The 10,378-nt window shown below is 30.9% G+C and overlaps 1 long non-coding RNA gene across 1 annotated transcript; it reads left to right on the top strand.

Moving 5' to 3' along the window:
• The first annotated feature begins 1,825 nt into the window (after positions 1–1,825).
• On the top strand, positions 1,826–2,059 carry LOC125867866 (uncharacterized). The gene is made up of 2 exons (XR_007446678.1): positions 1,826–1,887; positions 1,980–2,059. It is a non-coding gene; the product is annotated as an uncharacterized LOC125867866 (long non-coding RNA).
• The last annotated feature ends 8,319 nt before the right edge of the window (positions 2,060–10,378 follow it).

The raw sequence follows: 10,378 nt of genomic DNA, 5'->3' as shown, positions 1-10,378 counted from the left end.
ATGTGATTTCTGTAATTTGCCCTTATTTAAATGTATATTAGAATGAGAGAAGTTTTAAATAACATGATTAATTGGGTAATTCATTGTAGTCCTTGGGAAATACATCCAATGCGGCAGTGACATTGTCTTAAAATTTTAAAAAATAAAAAATAGATAAAATAATCATTCACTATTTTCCTCAAACAATTATTATTCTAATACTTATAAGTTATAACTTTAAAATATTTACTTATTTGTAACTTGTAAGGACTCCTAATTAGAATATCTAAAATTAGCATAACCTAACAGCCAATAACACTACTATTTAGTCCCCTTATAAAATATAATTATGTCTAATAAAATATTTTGATATTTTATCTAATTCGTTGCTATGTATTGTTGTTTAATTATTGAGTTTTTTTAATTTTTACTATTTAGTTGCTCCTTCTAAATACTATAGCTTTCAGTACATTTTATATAAAATTAATCCTCTATAACAGACCTAATCAAATATTGTGTAAATAGTGTTCTGTAAAAAATATATTATGTATAAGTTAAAAATATTAAAGTATTTATAATAATCATAATGTTATGTACATAGTAAATTTTAAATCCAAATATATAAAAAGAAACAAATTGTATTTTAGTAGTGTCTATCAACAATAGTCATAATTACTTCACAATTTGAAAGACTGTTGATGCTTGCCTTTTTCATATTCATACTCTTTTTAATTTTAGGTACTTTATTTATTACTGTTAAATAAGATGTTAACGTCAAATATCAATATAATAACGTCTCACTACAATGGTAACGAAACTTTCAAGCAAGCAGGGATCCTATATTGTTCAAGAAGCAATTTGTAAGATTGATTCCAGTTGTTTTATTGGGCAAAAAGGCTTCCATTGTTTATGTTTTGCATAACAACCTGGAAGTTAGGCCCCTTTAACTACTCAAGACATATATATCTGCACAGTTGTTTTCAGAAAGAAAAAAAAAAAACAGAACTAAATTTACTAGAAATTTAAAATTACGGAGTTCGCTGGAATTATACTTACTATAGTACTTCTATATAATTAAGAAGGTCAGGTAGAAAGGAATAAGGTCTTATAGTAAGTAGAAAGAAACGTCCGACGTAACAACTATTGTATTAGAACTTGGCTGATGTAGATGTTTCATTAATAAGTGTAAATAGAATATGTTGGATATTTTCTATACCCCTTCAAAAAGCTTTATATATGTATTTTCTATACCTCTTTAAATAAATAAAAAAAAGAGGGCCCGCTTCAAACCCCCGCAATTTGTTTTACTATTAAATTTAACTCTCTTCCACGTGTTATTATAGACCGACCACTCTTGGATTATTCTTCTGGTTCTTTCCCTGCTCTTTTGCTCTCCCAGGTGAGGTGAGTTCTTCCTCTTCTTGTTAATTAATTCCAAATTTTTTAGATTTTATGTTATCTCTCCCTTTTGAATTTTTCTTGTGACCTTTTGGTGTTGAGTCTTGTTTTACCTCTTCCTTTAGCTTAATTGGAATCCAAAGAATGAGAGAAATTTACGGCCGGGATAATCAGATGTTGGAGCTTGGATTTGTTCAAACAAAAGAAAGAAAACTCATAGAAATTATATTGCCAATTGATATTTCGTTTTCATGATTGACCAACTTTTGGTGAAACTCTTCTTCTTCACTTAAAAAAAATAGGTTTGGTTCTACTCCAACACAGATAGCCAAATTATTGTTTGTCTTCATTTATATATTGAACTGTTTCGCATAATATTTTGCAAATCATCTCTTAATTTTGCCATGAATTTGAAATATCATCCCTAACCTTCGCCTTCAACTATAATATACGCCTCACAGGCAGGTCTTCTCTAAGTGAAAAGCGAAAGGCCTCCTGCTCCACCAACTGGTGAGTCGTCATTATATCTCTTTCACATTACTTTCTCTGTCGTTAATCTTTTTGACTAATGGCATTTTTGATATACCATTCTTTTTTACTAGCATGTCTGTTGAGGTACCATGATGAAAATATATGGAAACTTTGTGTACTTTTCCTGGTTATTAACTCTTTTAGAAGTCTACGGAAGAATTTTGATGTAGTGGCCATGGTATCAAGGATCTGCTATCACAATTAAGTTTAATTTGGAGGTTTGCTACTTGACAAACAATCCTTTTAAACTAGAAATAGGTCGATCATACTTTATTTACTTATAATTGTTAGGTAGTTCAAAGTCGCCTGGTACATAAAGTAGACTATGAAACATGAAGTGTTGGACGACCAAGGACAAAACAGTCATTTCGATTCTAGCATTGTTTATCTTTTTCAGCCGGAGTACATTTTCAATTCCTTTCAATGACTTCTGCTTGGATACAAACACTGAATGATCATTGTCGTGGATAATATATGTGTATCAACCTGTGGTTCATTCATAATTTGTAAGTCTGCTCTTGGGTATTAATAATAATAGCTGAATTGTCTATTGATTCCATTCTGTGTCAATCTATTTATCTTATTTTTAGTTTAGGATTTCTTCTTCAATTTCCTTATTGCATCAACAAGAGCATTGCACTCTTATGAAAATTGTCGACTGGATCATTTTCTCATTAGTATCTGAAGCCTATTAATGTGATCATGTTCAATTTTGTTGTGTGATCTGTAGCTGGAATATTTAATTAATTAAAGATTCAGCATCCGATCTCTATTCTTCTTATGATAGACAAATGAAAGTAGGATAAATCTTGCATATCTAATTGTTTCATTTGTATGTGCACTCATAAACTTTTGACTCCTCAAGTCCAGTAGCATCAACATGAACCCAATCTGCAAACTCACGTTGCATTATTATTGCTCCAAACCTAAAAAGTAATGAAACATATATTCAAGATTAACAGGGTAAGAGAATTCCTCCGATGGTCAAAACAGACTTACTTGAACAGGTTTAAACTAGTTTTTCGATCAATTGTTGACTATCATCAGCCGTCCATGATTCTCTTGTTGGAGACACATATGAATGATCACCAGCCCTTGGTTGATGACTTCTATTTTACTAACATGTCGGAGGTTAAGGCAGTAGGCCAATCAGGTGGAATAATGCTACTCTCAATGTTCACAATATTGCAATGACCAATCAAGATATCCACTGCTATGCATGTCCAGGTATGCTCTACTTCCACTTCTTGGCTTTTCTCTGGAATTTATGCTAGTAATATTGCTGCAAATCACTATGCGCTTTGGAATAACTTATGCTAGTAATATTGCTGAAATGTTGCTGGGTTTTGTATTTTGGGAGATATGGAAAAATCGCAATAAAAATGTCTTTAAAAATACTTCCAATACTCCTGATTACAGAGCCACCATCGCTAAAATAATGGAATTCTTCAGTTTGGGCCATAAGCTGAAAACAAAGCATGTTCGTACGCCTATCTGGATTACTTGGAGGCCCCCAAAACGCAACTCTTTTAAGTAAAACACTGATGGAGCGTTTGATATCAACTTAGGTAAAGGTGGCCTAGGCGGGGTTATTCGTGATCATGCGGAACTGAGTTTTGGGTTTTACACACTCCGTTTGTGTTGCTAACAGTTTATTGGCTGAATTGCTGGCCCTTTACAATGGCCTTAAGCTTGCCTTACTGCACACTTTACAACCTTTGATCATTGAGCTCGATGCTACTCAAGTTATTGACCTTTTACACTCTCCCACTTTACCCTATGCTCACATTATACATGATTGCAGGTGGATGTTTCATCAACTCTCTAACTCCAGCATAGTGCACTCGTACAGGGAAGTTAATAGCGTCACAGACGGGTTCGCTAAATCAGCTCTGAATGACTACTTCCTGCAGGACATCTCCATTTTGGAAGAACCACCACCTGTGGTTCAAACGACACTTGCGGCTGACCAACAAGCTGAACCTACTAAAAGACTCGTCTCGGCTGCAACTTTTGCTCCAAGCCGTCCAAATTGTTCTAATGTCCTTTCTAATAGCATAGATTTACCAATATCAGTAGCTACTTTTTTGTGTACTTCAGACCATATGAGTCTGCGATGGCCACTACTCCCTGTACTACTTCTAGTTATTAATGAAATGTTTTTATCTTTCCTTACCAAAAAACTTATTTGCTCATTCTGCATTTTATTTCACGTTCCTCATTACATCTTTTGTGTTTGAGTGGGAAAAAAAATACACCTTTGACTGATAAGAGAAAAGAGTCTATTTACATTCGGTGTTGTTCATGTTTACATATAAAATCAGTCTCTCTAATGTTCTTAATACTTATAAGTTTAGTTCACTTGTGAAATAAAATCTTACAAAGCAAATAAAAAGTTATCTACTCATTCTGCAGTAAGATACTCAAGGAAGCCAAAATGCTTTACATAAACTATTTGTCGATATTCAAAGTTTCTGACTTCCTATCCTTGTGCAAAGAATTCTGTTTTTGAGTTTCTATCATGCAGATTTACTGTTGTATTTAAAACTCAGAAACATGGAGAATAATTAATAGTATTAATAACTTCTGATTACAAACACAATGCCTTCTTTTACACAAAAAAAAAAGAAAAATACTAGACAACACTTTGGCAAATTCATGCCTTCTTTACACCAAAAGAGAAGAAAAATTATGGCAAAAAGAGTAAAACAGAAGTTTTTTTTCAATCTTCAGGGACACAGATATGTCCAAATCCTGCCACCAAAATGGTCGAGAAAGAAGAAGATCCCTACAACTGAGGCGTAGACGATTCCACAAGTGTACATATATTTAAAATCGCCACAGTTGTTGAAAATGAAAAATATCCCAACCACGAAGAGATAAACGATTCCGCAAGCGAAAATGTATCTAAACATTTTCCGATTGATATCATCAAATGCGGTCATGTCGCTTGAATTAACCAATACACCAGCTCGTGAGATAACCGATGCAGCTCTCACCATGTTACTAAGCTGTTTTGCATCATCACTGATCAATACAGTAGCTCCCGAGTGCTGTGCAACATCACCATCGGTGCTCCCCTGTCCTGGAGTCTGCGGGTTCACATTGGCATCACCATTTTCATCGATGCCCCCCTGTTCTGGAGCCCGCGAGTTCACATTGCCACCACCGCCTCCTCCTATCCTTTCATTCTCAGAATCAAGTACTTGGTTGGCTTGGACAATCAGATTTTTTTTTTTTTTGTTCAATTCCTTAACAGTGAACTGCATTCTCTCCAATTTTAGTTTCGCCATTTTGTAACCCATTGTCAAGCCTACTCCGAAAGTAAGCGTGACAATGAGCATGATAAACCATGCACTCAAACAGCCAACCTGGTCTGACACTTGAAGTGTCAAACCACCCATGGTGTACAAAAGCAAAAATCCCATATGGTTTACTAATCCATTCATAATCTCATCTGCTTGTTTTTGAGTTTTCAACATTTCGAGTTGAAGGTTGGATTCCATGGACTCAAGTTTTATCAACTCAGCAACATTTTCTTGGAGAGCAAATAAATCTGTCCCAACAGAAGAAGAAGAAGACCCAATATTTTTATTGTTGTTGGGGAGGAGAGGTGGCTCAGACTTAGACTCAAGCTCACCATTTTTTTCTTTGTTGCCAAGTAAAGGTTCGTACTCGGAATCATATTCATTCTCAGAATCAGGCTCATCACCAATTTTTTTTGTGTTGCGACGTTGAGGTTCTTTGGTGGACAGAAACTCAGACTTTTTTTCCTGAGAAGGTGGTAGAGAAGGAGATGAAGCCATGGCAGGCAGAGAAAACAGACCAACAAGGAGATGAATATTCACTGGTGTAATTGAAACAAGGAGATGAATACTGGTGTAATTAAAACAAGGGAATTATATAGAGGCTTCCATAAGTGTATTGGGCCTCATTTAAAAATGGGGAAATCACTTACGTGTGTGAAGTCCAATTAAAGGCCCAATACTGTGTAATTGATTATTTATTTAATTTTAGAGATAGGAAAATTTGAGTTGAAAATTTGGCCCACTCTATCTCCCCTTACCCGATAAAACTTGACAATTTCCTACTATTAAAATAGATGTTCATATATTTTGGGTAAAAAATCATCAAACACTCTCTTTTGCTTTTGCTGCCTGAGAACACTACCTCCCCTCATCTTTACAGGCTACAATAGCCTCTATGCCCAACTAATTAATGTTTGTACCGGTCATTTTACTTTCCATTTTGAATTAAAAACGTCCGTTAATTATCTAGCTAAATAATTAATTGAATTTTGTGTTGTAAGTTTTGCTGATTTATTTTCTTATATATAGATTATCACTTAATTATAAAAAAAAAAATTGTGAACCTAATTTATTACGTAAGTGTATGTGGTTGAGCTATTTTTATTTTTATTTTTTTGTAACGAAAAAATGTTACAAAATTTCATACTAATTTTAATGAATATTCATTATCAAATACTGAAAAAAATTAATTTCAAATTTTAGCCAATTCATATGCCTAGATTTAAGAGTGCCTTGTCAACCACTTAACTAGTAAATGTATCAATTAATGACAATAATTTAATTATTGCTAATTATGTATTATTAATGTAATTAGCACTTTTTATAAATGTCTCTAAAGTCTATAGCAATATTTGATTTAATTACAATTAACTAATATCAGTAAAAAAAAAAAAATTATCATTTTTTATGAATGAACATATTTGTTGCTGCTAAAAATATTTTTTATCGCATTAAAAAAACTTTACTTTAATACTATATGTAAGAGTCTAACGTAAACAACTCTTGATCGTCATGTCTGCTTGCCGATTCGGGGGTAATTTGATATATTTGAAATTAATAGCTTTAAGTAACTTGTATTAAAAACTGTAATGATTATACTATTGTACTTGTCGGACAAAAATATCAGAACATGTTTATTTATGTACAGATTTGTCCTGTGAAAAAGCTATTGTTTTATTGTTTTCTAACCTTGTAGGCCTACCTACTACAAATGTTACAACTCTTTTCCAAAAAAGTTGGCCCCTTTATTTTTAATGGATAGCTTTGTACTTTTTATTGACTTTTAAATGTCTCTCTAGTTAAACTTGAGATACAACTAATCAAAATTTATAATTAAATCATTTTTTTTATGTTGCAAATAATAAATCGTTTAGGAAAAAAGTATAACTAAGTAATGCCACTAATTGCAATTTTGTGATTAAATTAATTAAATATATTTAGGGCTATTACTCATTCTCTTTCAATTTATGTAACATAAATAACATTTTGAGATCCAATCAAATTCGTGTTTAAATTTTTTTTAAGTAATTAATTATAATTATTTATAATACTTTTTATGTATTTCTAAAAAAATATATATAACTCGCTAACATTTTTGAAACTTATGATCTAAAAATAAGTGAGTCTGTATTTTGTTTTTACTTAGCTGCAGCCGGAAATTTATTTGATTTTCCATGCATGTGGGCCCATTTATTCCGCCTGTTTCACACCTTTTGCTTTGCATTTATTCCAAGTCTCTTAATGAACCCCACCTCAGCTAAAAAAATTCATATTAGAAATAGGGTACTAATAACAAATTACAATTTTGTATTAATAAGATTTACATTCAAGATGACTAAATAAAAAAAGTACTTATTGGTCATTTTGTTTACACTCTTGTTGTGATAGGTACTTGAGCAGCTAATGTGTCGTATAATCAATTAGAAGCAATTCCGTATTAGTGTGAGTCCAATGAATCATATTAAAAGTAAATTTATTTATTTTTGTTATTACATGACATGTTTTTTTATTTTAGCTTTTTTTTAAAAAAAAAAAAAGACACATTTTCTTTTAGATAAATATTCACTATGATACTATCAACATTTTACTTCTATTAAATCTCATTTTTTAGCCAAAAAAATATTATTCACATAGAATTAAAATACCAACGTAAAAATATCTATAAAGCATCTTTAAAGCATGAATATTGAAATTTTAAAATACCATCAACATAAAATAAAAGACACAACGATAAAAAGGTTTGAATATGCTCAATATGAAATAAATATGTCGATGAAAAATACCTAATTCTACAACATCTTACTAGTTACTACTTAATATAAATATTATGCCATAATTTTGTAACATTAATTCTTGTTTGAATAATAATAAAAGTGAGTCAATCTTTTAAATGCACGCGGGGACACAGATTCAATGAATAATTTTTTATATTTAAAATTAAAAAAAAATTATAAATAAAAGCCATATATATGACCTTTTATCAAGCAAGAAAATGAACCCACACAATTTAGCTCTTCAAACTCTACGAACGCGGCTAACAAGTTCTCTTCTTCTTCTTCTTTTTGTGTGTTCTCCTTGTTACATTGGCTGATAAGTGATTTTCAATATTTATATCTTGTTTGGTCAAATTTTTAATTTTTTTTTTAAATGTTCCTTTTTGTCTGAATGTATTTTGGGAGAATGACAATATGTTCAACTAATTGATTAGAAAAATAGTTTTGTAAATATAGAATAACAATTTATATTTCGACTTTCAAAAAGTAGTTCTAAAAAGAAGCTTCTTTTTCAACTCTTAAAAAAAACTTACTCTACGTCCCCATCCTCACACCCACCCCACCTCCACCTCCAAGCTCGATTAACCACTTTATCGGTCTAAAATAAGCATTTTCTTATAAAGACAAACACCTTTAGCATATCTGAAATTAAATTTGACAAAAACAAAATATTAGTTTCTTTAATACGTTACTTTGATAGAAATTATAACAGATCAAATTCACTGTTTATTTTTCATAATTGATACCATTTCTAGATTATATACTAACTATGAACGATCATTCACATAATATATATGAATTATAAATATATTATATATTTGTCAATTATTATCAATATAATCAACTATATTTAGACGCTATTTAGGTTAAATTTTCTATTATCGTCTATATTATATGCCTCTACTCATATTAATTTGATTGATTTTATGTTATATTATGTGGTCGATTCATTTTGGTCCTCGAAGAACATACAAGTGATGGCTTTACGTGACATGCCGTTAGAAGTACAAGCAATTGAGCAGATTGTACTACCAAATTTTGCCAATACAAAAGGATGATGTTACAGTCTTTGTTCATCAGATGCATGCAAATTGCAATAACAAAGATTCAGCTTTACAGTTACACACCTAGGGGTTAGCGGCAGAATATAAATTTAGATCGGATCGGTATGACTTGTAGTTGTTCAATTGTTCACGAAACGTCAATTGATTAACACAATATTATGTTGTGATCTTATCCTATTACATTATTCAAAAAATTTACTACATTGGCATAATTTTATGTTTGTTCTGTTATTTATGAAAACTTATAAATTGACATGATTTTATATTTTATTTTTATTTTATCTATCTTATTAAATTAGGCAAAGTTATGTTGGAAGTAAGACTCGATACTATCTTTATTTTACATCTCTTTGTTCAATTATCCACAATTTTAGGAGTAATATTGATTTTATGTACATTCATTGTACTTATCTTATTCAATTATTCATAAACTCTATTAAAGGGGCATGACTTGGTGCTACATTCATTATGTTTGTTTGATTAATTGTTCAAAAATTTCACTGAATTAGGCGTTATGTTATATTTATTCTACCTATCTTGATTATTAATTATTTAATTTTTATCACATTAATATGAGTTTTTGCTTGTTTAATTATTCACAAAAAGAGCATAATAAAAGAAACTATAACAATTCACATGAGTTTAGTTATATTCGTTATATTTATTTTTTTATTAAATATTTCTAAAAAAAATAATTGTTCATGACGGACTAACATATATTTTTTATGATGTCAAAGTTGCACAAAAAATGGTACATTTTGTAATGGTATTAAATAATTGATGAAATCAAACCATATCTAATATTGGATTGTAGTTACGATAATACATTTTTTCACATGACCAATTTTATTTTGCTCGTTCAAAATGAATATCAATGTTGATGTTAAGAGTCTTGATCATGACCAGTGGCGGAGGCAGGATTTCCATTGAGGGGGTTCAAAAAATAAGTAAGCACATTAATAATATTCACAAATAAACGGATTGGGTTGGGTTGGGCCAAATATAAATGGGGCGGGGCGGGTCAAATATAAAACGGGTCGAATTTGATTTAAGCAACTAAATAAAATTCAACTCTACCTCAACACAAACAATAAAAATCAAGGAAGTATGTGTTTGACATAATATTAAAATGAGTACGAGAATTAATTTTTTTAATATTTTAATTATGATTTTATCTTCATCATGATATATATACACACACGTTATTCAATTTTTGAAACTAAGGAATACTTCCAAATCAAATCTTATTGTAGACAATAAAATCCGTGTTGAAAAAATAATAATCACGACGGAAAAATATCGCGAAAAATCTATATTTATTATA

The sequence above is a fragment of the Solanum stenotomum genome, chromosome 6, assembly GCF_019186545.1.
Source record: "Solanum stenotomum isolate F172 chromosome 6, ASM1918654v1, whole genome shotgun sequence".
NCBI classification, from domain to species: Eukaryota; Viridiplantae; Streptophyta; class Magnoliopsida; order Solanales; family Solanaceae; genus Solanum; species Solanum stenotomum.
Note: the sequence above shows the minus strand (reverse complement) of the source record. Positions and strands in the feature narration are given on the sequence as shown.